Source organism: Podarcis melisellensis, assembly GCF_964234715.1.
Source record: "Podarcis melisellensis genome assembly, chromosome: 13".
NCBI classification, from domain to species: Eukaryota; Metazoa; Chordata; class Lepidosauria; order Squamata; family Lacertidae; genus Podarcis; species Podarcis melisellensis.
Genome location: NC_138545.1, coordinates 13,457,310 through 13,480,607, shown reverse-complemented (window position 1 = coordinate 13,480,607; position 23,298 = coordinate 13,457,310). Strand labels below are relative to the sequence as shown.

The following is a 23,298-nucleotide window of genomic DNA, read 5'->3' as shown; positions in this document are numbered from 1 at the left end:
CCAGAGTTTTGAATGGTTGAGTGGTGGGTGGGAGGCTTTCAGGGTCTATTTCACCACCATGTTCCCTACAGAAACCTCTGCTCAGCAGTTGGTTAGGGCAGGGTTTGATCCTACTGGTTCCAGGTTGCTCCTATGTAAGCAGCACCCATCAGGATTCAATTTCTATTCTCAGTTGGGGGTGGAGGACACATCATCTCCTTTTTTAATATATGAAATTACACAAAAATATTACAAATCAAACTTTGATTGCTGTGCACAGATTTCATTTTTAGAATATGTGTGTGTTATGCTATAATATCATTCTCCCTTTATTCAAAAACAATTGCCCCTCCATATTCAGGGAGAGTGTTCTGTCTAAAGAGCCACAGGTTCCCTGAACCTGCAATTGCCAGTTGGTTACAGCAGGAATATTTAAGTATTATTCATTCATCCTTCACCCTATTAAATACAGTTTAAAACAACATTAGACAATCTTTCAGGTTTCTGGGTCCCAGTTTGTACAGAGCTTTAGGCACCAGTGGCTGGTGAAGTAATTTGGGTAATGGGGGCAGAAAATGGCACAAATATGAGGGCTTTGCACAGTTCCACCACCCTCAACCTGGGGTGAACAGCCAGGACTCAAGGCAATTTTGGGAACAGGTAGAGCTAATGGGGTACCCAGAATACATTGCTGGTTTGGTACTGGGTGATGCACTACTTCACCCAGTGCTTGAAGACTGAGATTCTACCCAATGGTTTAACCACCAAAGGTTTTGATGTTTTGCTATTAGGGAGCCTAAAACTCCAGGCAAGACAATTTGTCTACAAGCAAATTCCTTCCAAGATCCAAATACGGCAACCTTTATCAACCATGACAAGGTCAGCAGGTACAAGAAAAATGAAGTCGTTAGATGGAATGACGCTTAGGGAGAAAAGCTATGTTAGATCATGACCTGAAAAGCAAAATACATTTTACAAGCATGATAATTAATTGACCCAAATTGAGAGTGGAAATAATAAAGGAGGGTGGGAGGGTGTCACTCTTCACCCAGCCGTACTGCAAGAGCCTCCTGCAACTGCCCTTTTAAGCGTCACTGCAAGGCCAGACAAGACAGCAGCCAATAGCCACAGTCAGCAAGGCATTGCACTCCAGGAGGCACCAGTGAGTGGCCCATTTATGGTGCCTTTTGGGTTGGAAAGACACCTCCCTTTTGAGATCCACCAGCCAAGAAGAATTCCCCTCCAAAGGCCAGCAAATGTGTGTGCCTAGGCCATCGGGGAAGGAGGCTGAGAGTGAGGCTACGAAACTGTCAACCCGTGGGAAAGTGGTGAGCAGCCATTATACTCATGCCACATGGCTGATGTGGATCCAGGTCCACTCAACCAAATTCCAAGATGCTGAAAACACCGTATTACATTTTGAAGTCTCCATTTTTTACAAGGTCTTCTATTCTGAACTTCAAACTTCAAAATTCACCAATACACCACTGGTCCCTTATTATCTACTGAAAGGGAATTAAACACAACAGTTCTGAATCTGTCACAAACACATTTTCTTCTGCAATTCCACAGGGGTTCACAAGCACTGGATGAACAACTACACGCCTGCTTGGTTATTAACAGGGCTATAATTAAATGTGCTGCTTCTCAAAAAACCCTGTGGACTTTCAGTGGCCACTTGCAAAAGTAACATAAAAGATACCAAAATTAACCAGAATAATTTAAATAGGGTGTGGGATCCACAAGTCTGATCTTACATACTCCCAGATTGCATCGTCTCAGGAAACGTTACTACCATTCAAATGATACAATTTTATCCTGGAGAAGTTAATTATAATATTGCTTGAGAAATCATGGGTTCTGTGAAGAACAAACAGTTGGTTTTTTAGTGAGAATGTTTGTTTTAGTGTTCTTGCTGCTGGAACTGATTTCTTATCATGTATGTGAGGCTCACATAGCAAAATGCATCTTCCAAGGCCCACACCATCCACTTCACACGTATCATCAGCCAGGAGATTTCATCATTGGTGGCATTGTTTCCCATGGTGGCTTCATCTCCTCTCCAGCCACATTCACCGAGGAACCCCCACCACCACTGCCTGAAGAGCTTGTGTAAGAACTAAGCCACTCTTCCATTACAGCAGAGAAACGATCAAACCTAGAGTCACAGCCTGAGAGTAATGACTAAGGCTGCAAACCTCTACCCATTTACCTAAGAATAACAACTTTTCAAATCAGTGGGACATAGGCTGATGTAAAAATCCATAAGAATGTCTTGGGAATTAAGAGAATACTGAAGAAGCTCCCATTTCTCAATAGGAAAAATAAATATAAATGTTTTGAAATGTATGAATGTTTATGTGTCTGGGAGAACCATTTGATCAGCTAATTTTTATAGACCTTATCTGAACTAGAGTGTTAGTAAGAATGTATTTTTGAAAAACCTGTTCTGAAGCTGAATATCCTTATGCTTTCATTTTCTGAACTTAGACTAAGGTTTGTTTCAGCACTGAAAGGTGCTTATTATGAAGTACAGAATTTAGTGAATTCCAACGACCATCACTGACTCATGAAAAAGAAGTCACTGCAGGGAGAGACCAGAGACTTTGTAAGTGTCAGAAAAAGACCTCAGACATGTAAGGGAAGTCGTCCCATGGGCCCCACTTTAGCAACCCCTACTCTAGATACTATTAACCTTAAAAGATTGGTACAAAAGTAACAACATGAATTTCAATAGGGACAAATGCACAAATCTAAGATGATGAACACTTGGCTTGCCAGTAGTACATGACAAAAAACTCAATGGATCTGCATCAACAGAAGTATAGTGTCCTGATTAAAGTAAGTAATAGTACACTCTGTTCTGCCTTGGTCACCTGGAGTCCTGTGTCCAGTTCTGATCACCACAATTTAAGAAGGATATTGGCAAACTGGAACATGTGCAGAGGAGGGCAACAAAGATGGTCTGGAAACCAAGTCAAGTCTTATGAGGAACAGATAAGGGAGTTTGGTATGTTTAGCTATGATGAGAATGAGGGAGGAATGATAGACATTTTCAAATATCTCAAGGGCTGTCACCAGGAACACACTTGTTTTCTCTTGCTCTGGAGGTTAGGACTCAGATTAGCTTCTTCAATTTACAAGAGATTTCAACTAAACATCAGGAAGAATTTTTCATTGATAAGAGCTGTTGAATAGTAGAATGGACTGTGAGTTAATCTGAATGAACACAATATAATTAATTGCTGTGCTGTTATGTAAAATGATAGATCTGCTGAAGTTCCTGCTGATACAGTTTGCAACCATCATTCTAGGGTGGTGCCCAAGATTTACCAGCACATCATGGCCTTGGCATTTGCAGTCAAGGAGATCAACAAAGACCCTCACATCTTACCCAATATCACCTTGGGCTTCCACATATATGACAGCTATAAAAATGCAAGGAGCACATATCTTACCACACTGCTGCTTCTATCCATGGTGAAGAAATTTGTCCCTAACTATATATGTGATGTTGAAAATCAGGGACGCGGACTTATAAAAAATATTGGGGGGGCCCGGGAAAGCTCATGAATAATAAATAAGCTCATGAATATGCAAATAAAGTGGCGCCTCCTCCTCGTGAGCGAATAGGGGAGAGCATGCTGCGCCTATTAATCAGCTCCAAAGGAAATTGGGTGGAGCTTTTGCTCGGGAGGGAGGGCAGGAGGCATGCAGCCCGCCCCTCCCTGTGCATTTTGGGCTGGGGGAGGGGCGGCGATGGCGCTCTGCTGGAGGGGCGCCGGAGATTATTGGGGGGGCGGAGCCCCCCCAAACGAATTTTTGAGGGGGCTCGGGCCCCCTCAAGCCCCATGGAGTCGGCGCCTATGTTGAAAATAATCTGACTGGGGTCATTGGAGGACTTGATTCTGAAATTTCCTTTTATGTGGCCACTGTTTTGGATATCTTTAAGATTCCACAGGTAGGACACCTATGTACAATACCTTTATTAGCTTGCATAGAGGAAGAGGCAGGTTCCTCGCAATCAGTTCCGGGTGTATCAGCAGTTCAGGGTGAAGATGAAATTGGAAGGACAACCATGTACACCACCTTGAGATCTTTGGAAAATAAAGGCTGTACATGATTATAATATAAACAAACAAACATCAATAAGGGGAAATGTGCAATACCAGAAAAAATAGGTCACATTCCCCCCTCCCCGTCTTACACACACATCTAGAACACTGTTATCCCAAAGGCCAGTGATGGGAAAGTGGGCTCCTCCCTCACCAGCTGCTTTTGGGTTATGTAGTACTTTCTGCTTAGTTAGGAGGGCATTTGAATTGAATAACTGGGGTATAGGGGAAATTGCTTACAGGATAAAAGCTGACAGGTAGGTGTCAATAGTAAAATTAGTGATCAGGGCATCTCAAAAAAAGCTGCTGGTGAAGAGGGGGGGAATTGCTTATAGCTAAAATAACTGACAGGCAGGTTCCAGTACCATAATTATTCTTCTTTATTGCACCAAACACAAAGAAGTTATGGAAAATTGAAGATAAAATCCAGTTCTGCAAGTGAAATAAGTGTTCATAAATAAAGTCTGAGAAGAATCAGCACAGTTTTGCTGTGTGATGGGGCATGTGCATCATGAAGAAGAAAGACGAAGCTCCAGAGAAGAAATGTGCATCTGAACCAACTTGCAGTTTTGACAAAGTCAGATAATGTCTAGGTAATCTGCTGCTTGGGGCATGGTATGTTCCCCATTCAGTTTTATCCATTATACAAGACCTTGCCAAATTTTGCAACGACTCAAAAAATGTTTGGTTTTTTCAAAGTAAAATAGACACAATGCCCTGCTCCAGTCATCAAAGTGTTAACAAAATTTCCAAAACTAAAACTAAAACCGACACAGTCCCCTGTGAAAGGTCATCAAGTGAAAGGTTTAAAAATGAGAAAAGGGAGATGATCCCAGGTTTCAGCCCATCTGCATGTGTGTCTTTTGTAAAACTGAGAGAGAGGCAAACAAACCCTGAAACGTTGGCAAAGGGCATATTTGACTAATAGGGTTCAGCACATAATGTATATGAATACTGTGAAAGGAATCTACTTTGTCTCTTCTATTCTTCTATTTACTTTTTAGCTCATTTATGGCTCTGCTCCGGTGATGAATGATAAAAGCCCAGGGCTTCCCTTCTACCAGATGGCACCCTCAGAAGCCCTTCAGTATGAGGGAATTCTCTCTTTGCTTCTGCATTTCAGGTGGACGTGGATTGGAGTCATTGCAATGGACAATGAAAACGGAGAAAGATTTGTGCAAACCATTTTCCCAATGTTTACCAAGAGTGGTGTGTGTTTTGCATTCCTAGAAAGAATCCCTGATTTTAGTTTTATTTCTGAAATTAATGGCATGCTACAACAGGGGGCAATTATAAACCATAAAATTCTAAGCAGCAAAGCTAATGTTATGGTGGCAAATGGAGAATCTTATTCCATGGCAACTTTTAGATGGCTTCCATACCTATCAGAACATGATGACATGATAAACAATATACAAAGTAAAGTATGGATAACAACTGCCCAGATTGAGTTTGCTTCATTTGTCTTTCAAAGGAACTGGGATTCAAGAGTATTCAATGGAGCTATAGCCTTTGAAAATCACTTTAGAAACCCACCAGGATTTCATCAGTATGTTCTGCACAGAAACCCTTCCAGCACAGATGGGGATGGTTTTATCAGGGACTTCTGGCAACAGGCCTTTGAATGTGTATTCCCAGATATGACTGCAGACAAGGTGGAGGGGGATATTTGCACCGGAGAAGAGAATCTAGAGAGCCTTCCTGGATCATTTTTTTAAATGAGCATGACAGGCCACAGTTGCAGCATCCACAGTGCTGTCTACGCCATGGCTCATGCTTTACATGCCATGTTCGCATCCAGACTCAGGCACAGAGGAATGGCGTACAGAGGAAGAGGGAAGAATCAGAATCTACGGTTTTGGCAGGTAATAGGCTGAACATCCTCATCTGGAAGAGACCTGTTATTCTCTGATAAAGTATGGGTTTCCAAATGTTGCTCATTGCTCTCAGACAAAAAAAGGTTTTGTATGACCGAAGTTGGGAGGTCACTGAGATGCCACTGTATTCACAGATAACAAGCAGTAGTCATGGCCGAGAGAGATGCTCAGCATTTTCTCTATCCCATATACACCAAATCCTCCCTCAGAGCAGGTGGTCACATACCACTATTGTGTCTCCTGAGATGAAGAGGGACAGAGGGAAAGTGGTGTGGGGCAGGGGAGATAAAGAAAGTTTGTAAATAAGGGGAGAGGGAGAGAGAGGGATGTGGAAGAGAGAAAATTGGTGGTCTCTCCATCCTTGGACCTGACTCTACTCACAGTTGACTGTATCACCACGCAACTCTTGCTCTAGGTCCTGCCCACAGGAAAAAAGATACCTCAGTCTTGTATTAGAACTGCAGTCTTTTCCAAACAATTGCCTCTTCTGTATTCAATCTAGCTCCATCACTTTCTGAGAAGTATCTCATTTAACAATACTGAAGGAGATGTGGTCTTCATCAACCAGAATGGAGAGGCAGCATCTAGCATGGATATTGTCAACTGGATTATATTCTCCAACCAAAGTTTGCAAAGAGTGAGCGTCGGGAGGATAGATCCACAGGCATCTCCAGACCAATCATTCATCCTTGATGAAGATGCCATAACATGGCACAGTTGGTTTAATGAGGTAGGGCCAAATTGTTAGATAATTCCAAAGAGATTCAATCTTGCATAAGCAATGATCATTCACCTGCATGTCTACTCACTGTCTTTTAAACTGCAAGTTACTATGCAGAACATGGCAAATGCATCCAAGTACTATATTAAGATGGGACGCAGGTGGCGCTGTGGGTTAAAGCCTCAGCGCCTAGGACTTGCCGATTGAAAGGTCGGCGGTTCGAATCCCTGCAGCGGGGTGCGCTCCCGCTGCTCGGTCCCAGCACCTGCCAACCTAGCAGTTCGAAAGCACCTCCGGGTGCAAGTAGATAAATAGGGACTGCTTACTAGCGGGAAGGTAAACGGCGTTTCCGTGTGCAGCTCTGGCTTGCCAGATGCAGCTTTGTCACACTGGCCACGTGACCCGGAAGTGTCTCCGGACAACGCTGGCCCCTGGCCTCTTAAGTGAGATGGGCGCACAACCCCAGAGTCTGTCAAGACTGGCCCGTACGGGCAGGGGTACCTTTACCTTTACTATATTAAGAGCCAAAAGCTTGCTGCTAGAAGCCACTACAGGAGTAAAGGAAAATATTTTATTAAGGATGATACAAAACAGAACAGAGCGACTTCATGTGAATATGGGTGCTTTGATCTAGGTCAAATACCAGTTTTTCTATGAAAAGGCCTGGAGATGGGAGTGCAGGGTTTTTTCCCAGCCAATCAGGGCCTTTGCATTTATTTTGCCTGCACAAGAGGGTGTATGTGGTGAAAGACCAGGAAACTATGAAGTGGATGATCTGTTTGACCTTGAAGCAATCTTACATCAGAGAGTGCACATAAGTGGTTAGTTGGAGTATCTAATGGGTTTTCCTTTCCTCTGGAAGATGCAATGTGAATTTTAAGTAAAAATAGAAATCTATATTAAAATAAACAAAAACATTAGGATATCTTTACATTTAGAAAACACTGATTTTAAACTGAGTTAAAGAGGATGCATTAATAGATAAGCCCCAAGATTTCAGCTTTCTTGCTAAAAGGTGGAGGAATGGGGTGGTTGGGAAAAGGAGGTATAATAATACCAGAGGAGGAAAATGGGAACCGACAGCAGCAGGTGCAGGAGACCGCTAGTCTTCTAAGTTCATAAGTGGAAGAGGAGGAAGCAGGAGAAGTGGTGAAGATTGAGAGAGTGAAGGAGAGAGCTGAGAGGAAAGGTGTAAATAGCAAGTGACTGGGCATTAGGAATGGATACATTAGTCTTTAAAAAAGAGTTATCTTCTTAAAGTTTAAAAAAGAGTTACCTTCTGCTTTTTCATTTATGGTATAGACTCAGCCTCTTTCAGTCTGTACTGAGCGTTGTCTTCCAGGATCCAGCAAGAAAGTGAAGGAGGGACAGCCACCTTGCTGCTACGATTGCATCCCATGTGCAGAGGGGAAGATTGCAAACCAGGATGGTAAGAGAAATAAATATATTAAATAGATCCAGACTCAGCAGTAATAATAGAAAGGTGTTGTAAGGATAGCTGAGTTTACGTTTCAAAATAGATAATCTACTGTATGCATTATCCTGCCTCTTTGTGATCATTGCCTTTCAGTGGTACCTCAGGTTACATACGCTTCAGGTTACATACAAGTCAGGTTACACACTCCGCTAACCCAGAAATAGTGCTTCAGGTTAAGAACTTTGCTTCAGGATAAGAACAGAAATTGGGCTCTGGCGGCGCGGCAGCAGCAGGAGGCCCCATTAGCTAAAGTGGTGCTTCAGATTAAGAACAGTTTCAGGTTAAGAACAGACCTCAGGAACGAATTAAGTACATAACCTGAGGTACCACTGTAGTTTAAATATGCCAATCAAATGACAATGACTACGCATTGAAAGTAATTGGATGGTATGTGGTTCAAATCATATCTAGAGGGGGCCTTGTCACTCCTTCTGACTTACACAGGCTGCATCAAGGATAGTGAGAATAAACATTTAGATGTTAGTGGCACTGGCTGTGGCACCACACAGCTCTGAACCAATTAAAATCAGTAATAGCACTTTGCAGAGCACCAGACAGTACTAGATATGTGTTTTGATTTAAAGAGGGCTCTTTTCTTCTCAGACAGAAAGTAAACATTTCAGAAAGTTGACATGATATGAGCTAATTTCTTTATTTCCCCCTAGATATGAATAACTGCCATAAATGCCCAGATAAAGACTATCCAAGCAGAAACCGTGATGCATGCCTACCCAAGGATATCAGCTTCTTGTCTTATGAAGAACCTTTGGGCATCAGTTTAGCCTGCTGCTCTCTTTCCCTTTCCTTGATCACAGCTCTGGTACTAGGTACATTTATGAAACACCACGATACAGCCATTGTCATTGCAAACAACCGAAACCTCACCTACGCTCTGCTCATCTCTCTCCTGCTCTGCTTCCTGTGTGCATTGCTCTTCATTGGCCAACCTGAGAAGGTGACGTGCCTCCTCCGCCAAACAGCTTTTGGCATCATCTTCTCAACTGCTGTTTCTTGTGTTCTGGCAAAAACCTTCACGGTGGTTTTGGCCTTCATGGCTACAAAACCAGAATCCAGGATGAGGAAATGGGTGGGGAAAGGACTAGGCCATTCCATTCTCCTTTCCTGCTCCATAGTTCAAGTAGGCATATGCACTGTGTGGCTGGCAACCTCTCCCCCATACCCAGATGTGGACATGCACTCAATGACCGAAGAAATTATACTAGAATGTAAAGAGGGGTCTGTAACAATGTTTTACTGTGTCCTCATCTACATGAGCTGCCTGGCCACTGTAAGTTTTGCTGTGGCTTTCCTTGCCAGGAAGTTACCAGACAGTTTCAACGAAGCCAAGTTTATCACTTTCAGCATGTTGGTCTTCTGCAGTGTTTGGCTGTCCTTTATTCCTTCCTACCTGAGCACCAAGGGAAAATACATGGTAGCTGTGGAGATCTTCTCCATCTTAGCCTCCGGTGGTGGGTTGCTGGGTTGCATCTTTTCCCCAAAATGTTACATAATCGTTATGAGGCCTGAACTGAACAATAGAGAACAGCTAATAATGAAGAAAAATTAAAGAAATAATAAACCTGTCCTTTGCTGTATTTTGTGCTTTTCTCTGTACAGAATATAATTTTTTCTAGACTTCAAATTTTCATAGTTGAAAATTCATTTGTAAAATTGACTTATTTGCTTTAAGGAAAACAATGATCCCTTTACACATACATTATTCTGTTGTAGCATGTGTTGAGAAGAAGACTCAGAGCAATTCTTGTCAAAATATACATTCATACATTATTCTGTAGTAGCATTTGTTGACAAGACTCAGAGCAATTTTTGTCAATATATGCATGTTCTTGTTAAAATATACATGTAAGCAAATCTGTATCTGGCCTTAAATCTTTCTTTTTTTTGTTCAATTTTTTTATTCATTTTCTATTACAAAACTCCAATACACACCATATTATATGAATACCAAATAGCAATACCTATTCAAATACAATTCAATTACATAGCCAGTTATAAAGTTTATGTGCCCCCCCCCATCCTCTACTTCAAGGTCTGATACCCTTCAGTTATAGACATGTAAGAGAATCTTCTTGAATCAGGCGAATGGCCCATCTCGCCCAGCAGCCTGTACTCACACTGACCAACCAGATGCATGTGGGAAACCTACAAGCAGTACCCAAGAGCAAATGTACCATCCCAACCACTGTTTCCTGTGGCAGTGAGTTCCATAGTTAATCAATGTACTGTAAGCTAATATACTCCCCATTGAATTAGGTTTTCCCCCACCAAGATTTTATCAGAATCAGGTCTCCTTGGAGAAATTAAGAGAACCAGATAAGAAAATGTGGAAGAATTTAGCCCTGGTCCTTGGAAAAGATGGCAACAAAGAATCAAGCAGACCTCACCAGGCAAGCATTCAACAGATGGGAAGCCACAACTGAAAAGTTTTATTTCACCAACACACGGGATGGATCAGAACACACTATTCTTAATAATATACGTCCCTGGATTGAGCATGGGGCAAAAATTCACCAGATATCTGCAGGGCTTTCCCTCGCACACCTCACCATTCAATTTAGAGCCTGATTTGGTGATTCAAATCCTCCACTCTTCTTTCAGACAGAATCAGTGTGGTCTAGATTTCATTTAGAACCCTGAATTCAAATTGAGATTTGGAAACCAAACCTTCAGAAATCCCTTTGACATGAATAGAGAAACCAAAGTGCCAAACTTTTCACATAGGTTCATGGAATTGGAATTTGAAGACATGGTAAACCCTCTAGAGACTAATAACACTACCAAATTGCAGGATATCTGTGTGTGTCTATGTGTGTGCTCACCAAATTATTCCATTTATTAAAACACACAAGAAAGTGGGTTGGTAGCTAATCAGCCTGAGCAGCAGCAGGTGACATTGAAAGTGTGCACAATGGTGGGCTTCTAAGAGAGAAACATGACAGACCAAACAGCTTTTGTGGCAGTCTGCCAACAGTGATTGTTACATGGTGACTGATGATAGCCAGCCATAAATCTTTGCTATCAAATCCACTCTGGAGAAATTTGTAAACAGGCGGTTAACATCTGATGCTCTAAAAAAGCTGTTTTCTATGTTGGGTCTCCAAGAATCACAGAATTGTGGAGCTGGAAAATACCCCAGATGTTTTGTAGTCCAATGGCCTGCAAAGCAGGAATCCTTTGCCCAATGTGGGGCTTGAACCCATGACCTTGAGATGAAGAGTCCCATCTCTATTGATATTGTGAAACCAGGACCTGCTCCTGGGAATCGTAACAGGGTTAATCAACTTAAGAGTGACGGAATCAACATTTTGCCCCCAAACCACATAGTAACCCTGGTGGGTATGGTGCATGGAAAAGCCTCTCTGAGATGGTTATAATGTACAACTGAGAGAACTGAAAGTCTTTTCTCCATGTGACAATGGAAATTTACATTTGGTGTGAGCTGCCAAGAAAACACAAGTAACTTTGTCACTTCATATTTCCTCCTTGGGAATGGAATGTGTTTAATTTGATAAGAAATGATGCTGTGGAGATCTTAAGGTAAAGACAGGAGATGTAATGAGACTGAATTCTTAATAAGATCAAAAACATCCTGTACGTCACGTATATTGTTGGACATTCCACAGACTGTTGGCATACTTCAGCAAATGTTTGATGAGCAGATAAAAGTGATTAGATCTAACGATGCTGAATAGAGAATGCAACTAAACCAGAGATTAATGAGATTGAAAGTGGAATCAAAGAGGACAGAGAAAATTCAGGATGTGTGTGTATGCCCATAATGGACCTCAGCTTTCTAGATGCCAGGCTTAACCTCTGATTTTATTCCTTCCATACAGCTCTTAATGGCACAAAGCCACTGCTTTCTCCCAATTTCAACCTTAAACCAAAGCCAAGGTTGTCAACTGGTACTCACCTATTAGGGAGTAAGCCCCATTAAACCTTAAAACAGGTATTTCTGAGTAGACATCTATATTAATTTACAGCAAGCTAACAATACTTGTTAATGGGTGTGTGTAAGATTATGCTCCCCTTGCAGAAAATACAGGTATTCAAGTAGAGACAGGAATGGAAAAAAAGTAGGACTCATAATAATAATAATGATAGTAATAAGTTTATTATTTATACCCAAACCATCTGGCTGGGTTTTCCCAGCCACTATGGACGGCTTACAGCATACAGTATATATATAAAAATAGTAAAACATGTTATTTGTTTTCTTGTTATCTGCTTTCAATCTACGTAGAGCAGGGATGGGAATCCTATAGCCCTCCAGATATTGCTAGACTACAGCCGTCATCATTGCTGATCATTTTTCATACTGGCTGGGGTTGGCTGGTTTTGAAATCCATCAACATCTGGAGTGCCACACATCTCCAACCCTTGCCCTAGTGGAAGTAAAGCAGAATACATATTTAAAAAATAAAATGCATGTTTGCAGAAGAAGTCAGAGATATCAGCATCACTGAATGAAGGTGGACACTGAATTAAAATCTGCCAAAAGGCTGAAACATCAGGTTCAGCAATTTGGGGAATCATCACCACCCTCAGCTGTGTCTGGATGAACTGTGGGGTCTGAGAGATTTCAAGAATACTCTTTCTCCCTAAGGATCTAGCTCACAGAGGCTGAAAGAATCAAAAGAGACATTTCACAAGGTTCTGTAAAAGGAGTCATACAGGAGGACCTGGAGCACCAACTCAACCTCTCCAGAATCACAGGGGCATTTGCCTTTGAGGGTTTGGGCAAACATGCATTCCCAAGGCACAGGGGAAGGAGGCTGAGAGGTCATCCCCCAGAATAGCCATGAACGGCCATTGCACTCATGTCACATGGCTGGTGTGAATCCAGATCTACTCAGCCAAATTCCAAGATGCTGACTACACCACGCTACATTTTGGAGTCTCCATTGGCTACAAGGTCTTCTAACTTCTAATTTTACCTATACACCACTGGTCTATTATTATGTAATGAAAGGAAATTAAAATAACAGTTCTGAATATTTTCTTCAGCAATTTTCTTCTACAATTCCACAGGGAATCCCGAGCATTGGATGAACAACTACACTCCTGCTTGGTTATTAACAAGGCTATAATTAAATCTGCTGCTCCTCAAAAATCCCTGTGTATTTTCTCTGGCCACTGGCAACATAAAGGATACTATACACAAAGGATACTATAACTTAACCAGAATTATTTAAATAGTGTCTGGGATCAGCAAGTCTAATTTTGGATACTCCCGTATTATGTCCTCTCAGGAAATTAATCTACCATTTAAAGGAGACAATTTTTATCTTGGAGAAACCTATTCTAGTTTTGCCAGAAAAACCATAGTTTCTGCATAAAAAAATGTTGCCCTTGTATTAAGGATGGTGGTTTTAGTGTTCTTGCTGCTGGAACTGATTTCTTACAATGTATGTGAGGCTATCATAGCAAAATGCAGGCTTCAAGATCCACACCGTCCACTTCACATGTATCATCAGCCAGGAGAGTTCCTCATTGGTGGCATTGTTTCCCATGGTGGCTTCCTCGCCTCTCCAGCAACATTTACTGAGGAACCCCCACCAGCGCTGCCTGAAGAGCTTCTGTAAGAACTAAGCCACTCATTTATTACATCCATGTAATGATCAAACCTAGAGTTGCTGCCTCAGAATAATGACTGAGACTGCAAACCTTTACACTTTTACCTGGGGAAATCCACTTTAGGTATGAATGGGATTCTGCTGTTGCAAAAAATTGGAATGAGTGTATTTTGAATTAAGAGAATACAGGAGAAATTCCCATTTTTGGATATAGAAATGAATATAAATGTATTGAAATATATGCATGTTTGTGTGTCTGGGAGAGGCCTTTTCAACAGCAAATTTTGATAGACTTTATCTGAACTACTAGAGTCTTCTGAAACGGAAGGTTCTTATGCTTTCATTTTCTGAACTTAGACTAAAGTTTGTTTCAGCACTGAAAGGTACTTATTATGAAGTATAGAATTTAGTGAATTCCAACGACCATCACTGACTCATGAAAATGAAGTCACTGCAGAGAGAGACCAGAGAGACCAGAGACTTTGTAAGTGTCAGAAAAAAACCTCAGACATGTAAGGGAAGTCGTCCCATGAGCCCCACATTAGCAACCCCTACTCTAGATACTATTAACCTTGAAAGATTGGTACAAAAGTAACAACATGAATTTCAATAGGGACAAATGCACAAATCTAAGATGAGGAACACTTAGCTTGCCAGTAGTACATGTGGAAAGGTTCAAGGGATCTGCCTCAACAGAAGTATAGCGTCGTGATCAAAGGAAGTAATAATACTGCTCTATTCTCCCTTGGTCACCTGGAGTCCTGTATCAAGCTCTGACCACCACAATTTAAGAAGGATACGTATTAGCAAGCTGGAACATATGCAGGGGACAGAAACAAAGATGTTCTGGAAACCAAGCCTTGTGAGGAATGGTTGAGGGAATTTCATATATTTAGCTATGGTGAGACTGAGGGGAGGAATGGTAGCCATTTTCAAATATCTCAAGGGCTGTGACCAGGGAGATGGAACATGCTTGTTTTCTCTTGCTCTGGAGGTTAGGACAAAAATTAGCTTCTTCAAGTTTCAAGAGAGGAGATTTCAACTAAACATCAGAGAGAACCTTCTATTGATAAGTGCTATTCAATAGTAGAACGGATTTAGAGTTAACCCCACTGAACTCAATATGATTTACAACTGTGTTGGTGTGTAAAACGATCCATCTGTTGAAGTTTCTGCTGATACAATTTGCAACTCTCATTCTAGGGTGGTGCCTAAGGGTTACCAGCTCATTGTGGCCTTGGCATTTGCAGTCAAGGAGATCAATGAAGACCCTCACATCCTACCCAATATCACCTTTGGGTTCCACTTATATGACAGCTATATCAGTGCAAGGAGCACATATCTTGCAACACTGCTGCTTTTATCCATGGTGAAGAAATTTGTCCCTAACTATATATGTGATGTTGAAAATAATCTGACTGGGGTCATTGGGGGACTGGATTCTGAAATCTCCTTTTATGTGGCCACTGTTTTGGATATCTATAAGATTCCACAGGTAGGAGACTCATGTACAATACCTCTATTAGCTTGCATAGAGGAATAGGCAGGTTCCTCAGCTTTAGTTCCGGGTGAATATGAAATTGGATAAACAACCATGTACACCACCTTGAGTTGCTTTGAAAATAAAGGTGGTACATAATTGTAATATAAGCAAACAATCAGACAGACAAACCTGAATAAAGAGGAAGGTTGCAATACCCTGAAAAAATGTAATTCTCCCCGTCTTACACACACAATGATGGGACAGTGGGCTTCTCTCTCAGCAGCAGTTTTTAGTTATGCATCATTTTCTGCTTAGTTAGGAGGGTATCTGAATTGAGCTGCTGAGGAAAAGGGGGGATTGCTAACAGGATAAAATCAATAAGATTTTATGTGCCAGTGGAAAGATTAGTGATCAGAGCATGTCAAATAAGCTGCTGAGGAAGTAGGGTAATTGCTTACAGCTAAAAAAAAAATTACAGTTAGGCGCCAGTACAATAAATATTCCACTTTAGCACACCCAACATAATGAAAGACACAGAGAGGTTATGGGAAATTGCAGATAGAATCCAGTTCCACAGGAGAACAGTAATAGTATTTAGCAGCTGATTCACAAGTGAAATGAATGTTCATAAATAAAGTCTGAGAAGAATCTGCACAATTTTGCTGTGTGATGGGGCATGTGCATCTTGAAGAAGAAAGATGAAGCTTCAGAGAAGAAATGTGCATCTGACCCATGTTGCAATTCTGACAAAACCAGATAATATCTAAGGAATCTGCTGTTGGGGGAATTCGGAAAAAGATTCATGATAATAATAAAAAAACAGACACAGTTCCCTCTCCATTCATCAAAGCAAGGTTTCCAAACCACAGATGCGAGATGATCCCAGTTTTCAGCCCATCTGCATGTGTTCTGTATAACTGAGAGAGATGCACCAAATCCTGAAATGTTGCCAAAAGGCATATTTGACTAACAGGGTTCACATCCTAATGTATATGAATACTGTGAAAGGAAATCTACTTTGTCTCTTCTATTCTTTCATTTACTTTTTAGCTCATTTATGGCTCTGCTCCAGTGATGAATGATAAAAGCCCAGGGCTCCCCTTCTACCAGATGGCAGCCTCAGAAGCCCTTCAGTATGAGGGAATTCTTTCTTTGCTTCTGCATTTCAGGTGGACGTGGATTGGAGTCATTGCAACGGACAATGAGAATGGAGAAAGATTTGTGCAAACCATCTCTCCAATATTTACCAAGAGTGGTGTCTGCTTTGCATTCCTAGAAAGAATCCCCACTTTAAGTTTTATTTCTGAAATAAATGGCATGCTACAACAGGGGGCAAGTATAAGTCATAAAATTTTTAGCAGCACAGCTAATATAATAGTTGCCTATGGAGAATCCTATTCCATGGCAACTTTGAGATGGCTTCCATACCTATCAGTGCATGATGACATGACATACAATATAAAAAGTAAAGTATGGATAATAACAGCCCAGGTTGAGTTCACTTCATTAGTCATTCAAAGGAACTGGGATTCAGGAGTATTCAATGGTGCCATATCCTTTGAAATTCACTTCAGAAACCCACCAGGATTTCATCAGTATGTTGTGCACAGAAACCCTTCCAGCACAGGTGGGGACGGTTTTATCATGGACTTCTGGCAACAGGCTTTTGAATGTGTGTTCCCAGATATGACTGCAGACAAGGTGGAGGGGAATATTTGCACCGGAGAAGAGAAGTTGGAGAGCCTTCCTGGATCATTTTTTGAAATGAGCATGACAGGCCACAGTTACAGCATCCACAATGCTGTCTATGCCATGGCCCATGCTTTACATGCCATGTCCACATCCAGACTCAGACACAGAGGAATGGCGTATGGAGGGAGAGGGAAGAATCCGAATCCACAGTTTTGGCAGGTAATAGGCTAAACATCCTCAACTGGAAGAGGCCTGTTATTCCCCCACAAGGTATGGGTTTCCAAAATGTTGTCGACTTGCTCATTCATCTCAGACAAGGAAAATCACTTCTATGGGAGAATAATAATAATAATAATAATAATAATAATAATAATAATAATAATAATAATAATAATAATAAAAAATTAAACAGTACAAAGGTACAGCACAAACAACACTCTAAAATCATTCATTATAAAATTGATTCAAATCAAGCCACTGGCAACCATTGTGCCAGAGCTCCACGAGGATTGCCGAGGGAGGGAGTCAGGAGAAGTTTGGAGACCACTGTGATGCCACTGCATTCACACATAAGAAGCAGTGGTAATAATGGTCGAGAGAGATGTTCAGCATTCTCTCTATCCCATATACACCAAATCCTCCCTCAGATCAGGTGATCACACAACCACTGTGGTGTGTCCTTAGATGAAAAGGGGCAGAGGAAAACAGGTGTGGGGTGAGGGATATAAAGAAAGGTTGTAAAGAAGGGGAGAGGGATAGAGGGGGATGTGGAAGAGGCAGTGGTAATGGTTGAGAGAGATGTTCAGCATTCTCTCTATCCGACATACACAAAATCCTCCCTCAGAGCAGGTGGTTGCACACGACTGTGGTGTCTCCTGAGATGAAGAGGGACAGAGGAAAAGAGGTGTGGGGCGGGGGAGATAAAGAAAGGTTGTAAAGAAGGGGAGAGGGATAGAGGGGGATGTGGAAAAGAGAAAATTGGTGGTCTCTCCATCCTTGGACCTGACTCCACTCACAGTTGACTGTATCACCACCCACCACTTGCTGTAGGTCCTGCCCACAGGATAAAGATACCTTAGCTATGTATTAGAATTGCAGCCTTTTACAAACGTGCTTTTTCTGTTTTCAATCTAGCTCCATCACTTTCTGAGAAGTATCTCATTTAACAATACGGCTGGAGATGTGGTCTTCATCAACCAGCATGGTGAGGTCGTATCTAGCTTGAATATTGTCAATTGGATTATATTCAACAATCAAAGTTTGCAAAGAGTGAGTGTTGGGAGGATAGATCCACAGGCTTCTCCAGACCAATCATTCATCCTTGATGAAGATGCCATAACATGGAACAGTTGGTTTAATCAGGTAGGGTCAAATTGTTAGATAATTCCAAGGAGATTCAGTCTTGCATAAGCAATGTTCACCTGCATGTCTACTCACTGTCTCTTAAAATACATGTCACTGTGTAGAATATGACCAAAGCATCCAAGTACCACATTAAGAGCCAAAAGCTTACTGCTAGAAGTCACTCAAGGAATAAAGGCAAATATTTTATTTATTTTATTTATAAATATTTTATAAATATTTCTTAACATTATAAAATACTGATTTTTAAGTGAAGAAAGGATAGATAAGCCCCAAGATTTTCCCTTTCTTGCTAAAAAGTGGGGAACTGCTATGTAATCACAAAACCCATACATCCCAGAACAATAGCGGGAGCATGACATCACTTCAACCATTACTACTACTAAAATTTTTTAGCCATTCTACATATTGCTGAAAGGCTGACTCAGCTTTGCATCATAGAGAGGGGCCCAGGAACATGAAGATTTCCAAACTCATTGTTCTCTTGCTGATCCTTCTGCTCTTTCATTTCTGGAATAGACTCGGCCTCTTTCTCTCTGTACTGAGAAATGTCTTCCAGGATCCAGCAAGAAAGTGAAGGAGGGACAGCCCCCTTGCTGCTACGATTGCATCCCATGTGCAGAGGGGAAGATTGCAATACAGAATGGTAGGAGGAATAAATAGATTAAATAGATCCAGACTCAAAAGTAATAATTGAAAGCTGTTGTAAGGACAGTTGAGTTTACGTTTCAAAATAGATAATCTACTGTGTGATCCTGCCTCTTTGTGATCATTGCCGTTCTAAATACGCTAAACAAATGAGAATGACCATGCATTGAGAGTAGTTGGATGGTATGTGGTTCAAAGCATTTCTTCTTCTTCTTCTTCTTCTTCTTCTTCTTCTTCTTCTTCTTCTTCTTCTTCTTCTTCTTCTTCTCACTCATAGCCGAATAAAATTGTCTTCCATAAACACAGTTTTAAGAATGAGTCTTTAAGTGACTGTGGAGGTCAGTTCTGGATCCACACGTCCTTCCACAGTGGGGACATTGGTTTCCGGATCAGAGTTGATCATTATGTGGATTGGCCAAGCATGCCTTTGTCTTTGCACATTTCTATCTTGCGTCCTGAGCATATCTAGAGGGGAACTTGGCACTCCTTCTGACTTACACAGGCTGCACCCAGTCTAGTGTGCATAAACATTCAGATGGCAACGGCACTGGCTGTAGCACTTACAAGACCACATAACTCTGAACCAATTGTATTCAAGAATACTGTGGTAATTAAATATAGTGGTACCTCGGGTTAAGAACTTAATTTGTTCTGGTGTCCGTTCTTAACCTGAAACTGTTCTTTACCTGAGGTACCACTATAACTAATTGGGCCTCCCGCTGCTGCCGTGCTGCTGCCGCACAATTTCTGTTCTCATTCTGAAGCAAAGTTCTTATCCTGAGGTACTATTTCTGGGTTAGCGGAGTCTGTAACCTGAAGCGTCTGTAACCTGAAGCATCTGTAACCCAAGGTACCACTGTACAGAGAATCATACCATATAAGGTTTTGACATACTGAGTATGCTCGGACTGTGGTCAGACTATTCTCGGGAACTGGAGTGAAATACAATACTGAGGTGAAATCTAATCCTGAAATAAAATTTTAGCAGACCATGAGGAAACTCCTTTGTTTAAACTGTGATTTGGACCAATCATAAGGAGACAACAAAGTGCATTAGGAGGAAATGGGGTGAGGGAAACAAAGTGTTTCGATTGGATAGGAAATTAAACTTAATGGAATGTGTGGAATTTATGCCAAATGTAAAAAACTGGAACTCTTTGCATGATGTTTAGTTGTTTTAGGGAGTTATCCCCAGCTGAACCTCTTGATGATCCTTCTGCTCTTTCATTTACGGAATAGACTCGGCCTCTTTTTCTCTCTACTGAGAGATGTCTTCCAGGATCCAGCAAGAAAGTGAAGGAGGGACAGCCCCCTTGCTGCTACGATTGTATCCCATGTGCAGAGGGGAAGATTGCAAACCAGGATGGTAGGAGAAATAGACACAGCACTAATAATTTAAAGATATTGTAAGGAAGGCTGAATTTTCTTTTCAAAAGAGATAATCTATTGTGTCTGTGAACTTGCCTCTTTGTGATCATTGCCTTCAAGATAGTCTAAATATGCCAATCAAATGAGAATGACCATGCATTGAGAGTAGTTGGATGGTATGTGGTTCAAAGCATTTCTTCTTCTTCTTCTGCTTCTGCTTCTGCTTCTTCGATCACTCATAGCCGAGTAACATTATCTTCCATAAACACAGTTTTAACAATGAGTCTGTAAGTGACTGTGGAGGCCAATTCTGAATCCACATGTCCTTCCACAGTGGGGACATTGGTTTCCAGATGAGAATTTATCATGGTGTGGATTTGCCAAACATGCCTCTTTGCACGTTTCTACGTTGCATTCTGAGCATATCTAGAGGGGGCCTTGGCATTCCTTCTGACTTACACGGGCTGCACCCAGTTTGGATTTGATATCCCGCCTTTCACTCCACTTCAGGAGTCTCAAAGCGGCTAACAATCTCCTTTCCCTTCCTCCCCCACAACAAACACTCTGTGAGGTGAGTGGGGCTGAAAGACTTCAAAGAAGTGTGACTGGCCCAAGGTCACCCAGCAGCTGCATATGGAGGAGCGGAGACGCGAACCCGGTTCCCCAGATTACGAGACTACCGCTCTTAACCACTACACCACACTGGCTCTCGAACTTAATTAGTTTTTGAGGTCCGTTCTTAACCTGAAACTGTTCTTAACCTCAGGTACCACTTTAGCCTCCCACTGCTGCCATGCTGCCACTGCTGTGCGATTTCTGTTCTCATCCTGAAGCAAAGTTCTTAACCTGAGGTACTATTTCTGGGTTAGCGGAGTCTGTAACCTGAAGCTTCTATAACCCGAGGTACTACTGTACAGAAAATCATACCATAAAAGGTTTTGACATACTGAGAATGCTCGGACTGTGGTCAGACTATTCTCGGTAACTAGAGTGAAATACAGTGGTACCTTGGGTTAAATACTTGATTCGTTCCGGAGGTCAGTTCTTAACCTGAAGCACCACTTTCGCTAATAGGGCCTCCTGCTGCTGCTGTGCCGTAGGAACACGATTTTTGTTCTCATTCTGAAGCAAAGTTCTTAACCTGAAGCACTATTTCTGGGTTAGCGGTGTCTGTAACCTGAAGCGTATGTCACCTGAAGCATATGTAACCCGAGGTACCACTGGACAATACTAAAGTGAAATCTTATCCTGCAATAAAAGTTTAGCAGAGAACGAGGAAGCTCCTTTGTTTAAACTGTAATTTGGACCAATCATAAGGAGACAACAAAGTTCCATAAGAGGAAATGGGGTGAGGGAAAAAAAGCATTTCAATTGGATAGGAAATTTAAACTTAATGGAATGTTACAGATAGGTATCTGAAGAAGTGTGCATGCACACGAAAGCTCATACCAAGAACTAACTTAGTTGGTCTTTAAGGTGCTACTGGAAGGAATTTTTTTGTTTGTTTTAATGGAATGTATAGAATTTGTGCCAAATGTATAAAACTGTTTGAAACTCTTTGTATGACATTTAGCTGTTTTCGCAAGTTGAACCTTCTGCGCAGAATGAAACATTTGGACTACTTTTTCCCTCACGGTCTCATGTGGTTTATTGGCATATCCATCAGATAGACAAAGCTTAGATTGCAACAATACCACATTACAAAGCATCAGGCAGTACTAAACATGTGCTTTGATTTAAACAGAGCTCTATACTTCTCAGACAGAAAGTAAACATTTCAGCAAGCTAAAATATATGACCTAATATATTTGTTTCCCCCCCAGATATGAATGACTGTCATAAATGCCCAGACAAAGACTATCCAAGCAGAAACCATGATGCATGTCTACCCAAGGATATAAGCTTCTTGTCTTATGAAGAACCTTTGGGCATCAGTTTTGCCTGTTTCTCTCTTTCCCTTTCCTTGATCACAACTTTGGTACTAGGTACGTTTATAAAACACCACGACACACCCATGGTCATTGCAAACAACCGAAACCTCACCTACACTCTCCTCATCTCTCTCCTGCTCTGCTTCCTTTGTGCTTTGCTCTTCATTGGCCAGCCAGATAAGGTCACATGTCTCATCCGGCAACCAGCTTTTGGTATCATCTTCTCAACTGCTGTTTCTTGTGTCCTGGCAAAAACCTTCATGGTGGTTGTGGCCTTCATGGCTACAAAACCAGAATCCAGGATGAGGAAATGGGTGGGGAAAGGACTTGGCCACTCCATTCTCCTTTCCTGATCCATTGTTCAAACAGGTATATGCACTGTGTGGCTGGCAACCTCTCCCCCATACCCAGCTGTGGACATGCATTCAATAACAGAAGAAATTATACTAGAATGTAATGAGGGGTCTGTGGCCATGTTTTACTGTGTCCTCATCTACATGAGCTGCCTGGCCACTGTTAGTTTTGCTGTGGCTTTCCTCGCCAGGAAGTTACCGGACAGTTTCAACGAAGCCAAGTTCATCACTTTCAGCATGTTGGTCTTCTGCAGTGTTTGGCTGTCCTTTATTCCTTCCTACCTGAGCACCAAGGGAAAATACATGGTAGCTGTGGAGATCTTCTCCATCTTAGCCTCTGGTGGTGGGTTGCTGGGTTGCATCTTTTCCCCCAAATGCTATATAATTATTCTGAGGCCTGAGCTGAACAATAGAGAACAGCTAATAAGGAAGAAAATTTAAAGAAATAATAAACCTGCCCTTTGCCCTCTATACTTTTCTCTGTGTGTACAGCAGAATATTTGGAAATATATGTTCAATTGCCTTATATAATTTTTTATGTACTCCAAATTTCCATAGTTCAATAGAGAACAGCTAATAAGGAAGAAAAATTAAAGAAATGAGAAAATGTAATCTGCTGTATGTTATGTTTTTCTCTGTGTTTACAGTGGAATATTTGGAAATATAAGTTTAGTGCTGCCTTATATAATTTTTTT

The 23,298-nt window shown here is 41.5% G+C and overlaps 2 pseudogenes across 2 annotated transcripts; both read left to right on the top strand.

The window, feature by feature from the left end:
- The first annotated feature begins 3,858 nt into the window (after nt 1–3,858).
- Nucleotides 3,859–9,736, top strand: LOC309354532 (vomeronasal type-2 receptor 26-like; annotated as a pseudogene). Its single transcript, XR_014173367.1, has 5 exons — nt 3,859–3,940; nt 5,099–5,959; nt 6,474–6,701; nt 7,995–8,121; nt 8,835–9,736. The product of XR_014173367.1 is annotated as a vomeronasal type-2 receptor 26-like (transcript).
- Nucleotides 9,737–16,323: 6,587 nt separating this feature from the next.
- LOC309354714 (vomeronasal type-2 receptor 26-like) lies at nt 16,324–23,044 on the top strand (annotated as a pseudogene). The gene is made up of 4 exons (XR_014173366.1): nt 16,324–17,160; nt 18,076–18,303; nt 20,191–20,317; nt 22,143–23,044. The product of XR_014173366.1 is annotated as a vomeronasal type-2 receptor 26-like (transcript).
- The last annotated feature ends 254 nt before the right edge of the window (nt 23,045–23,298 follow it).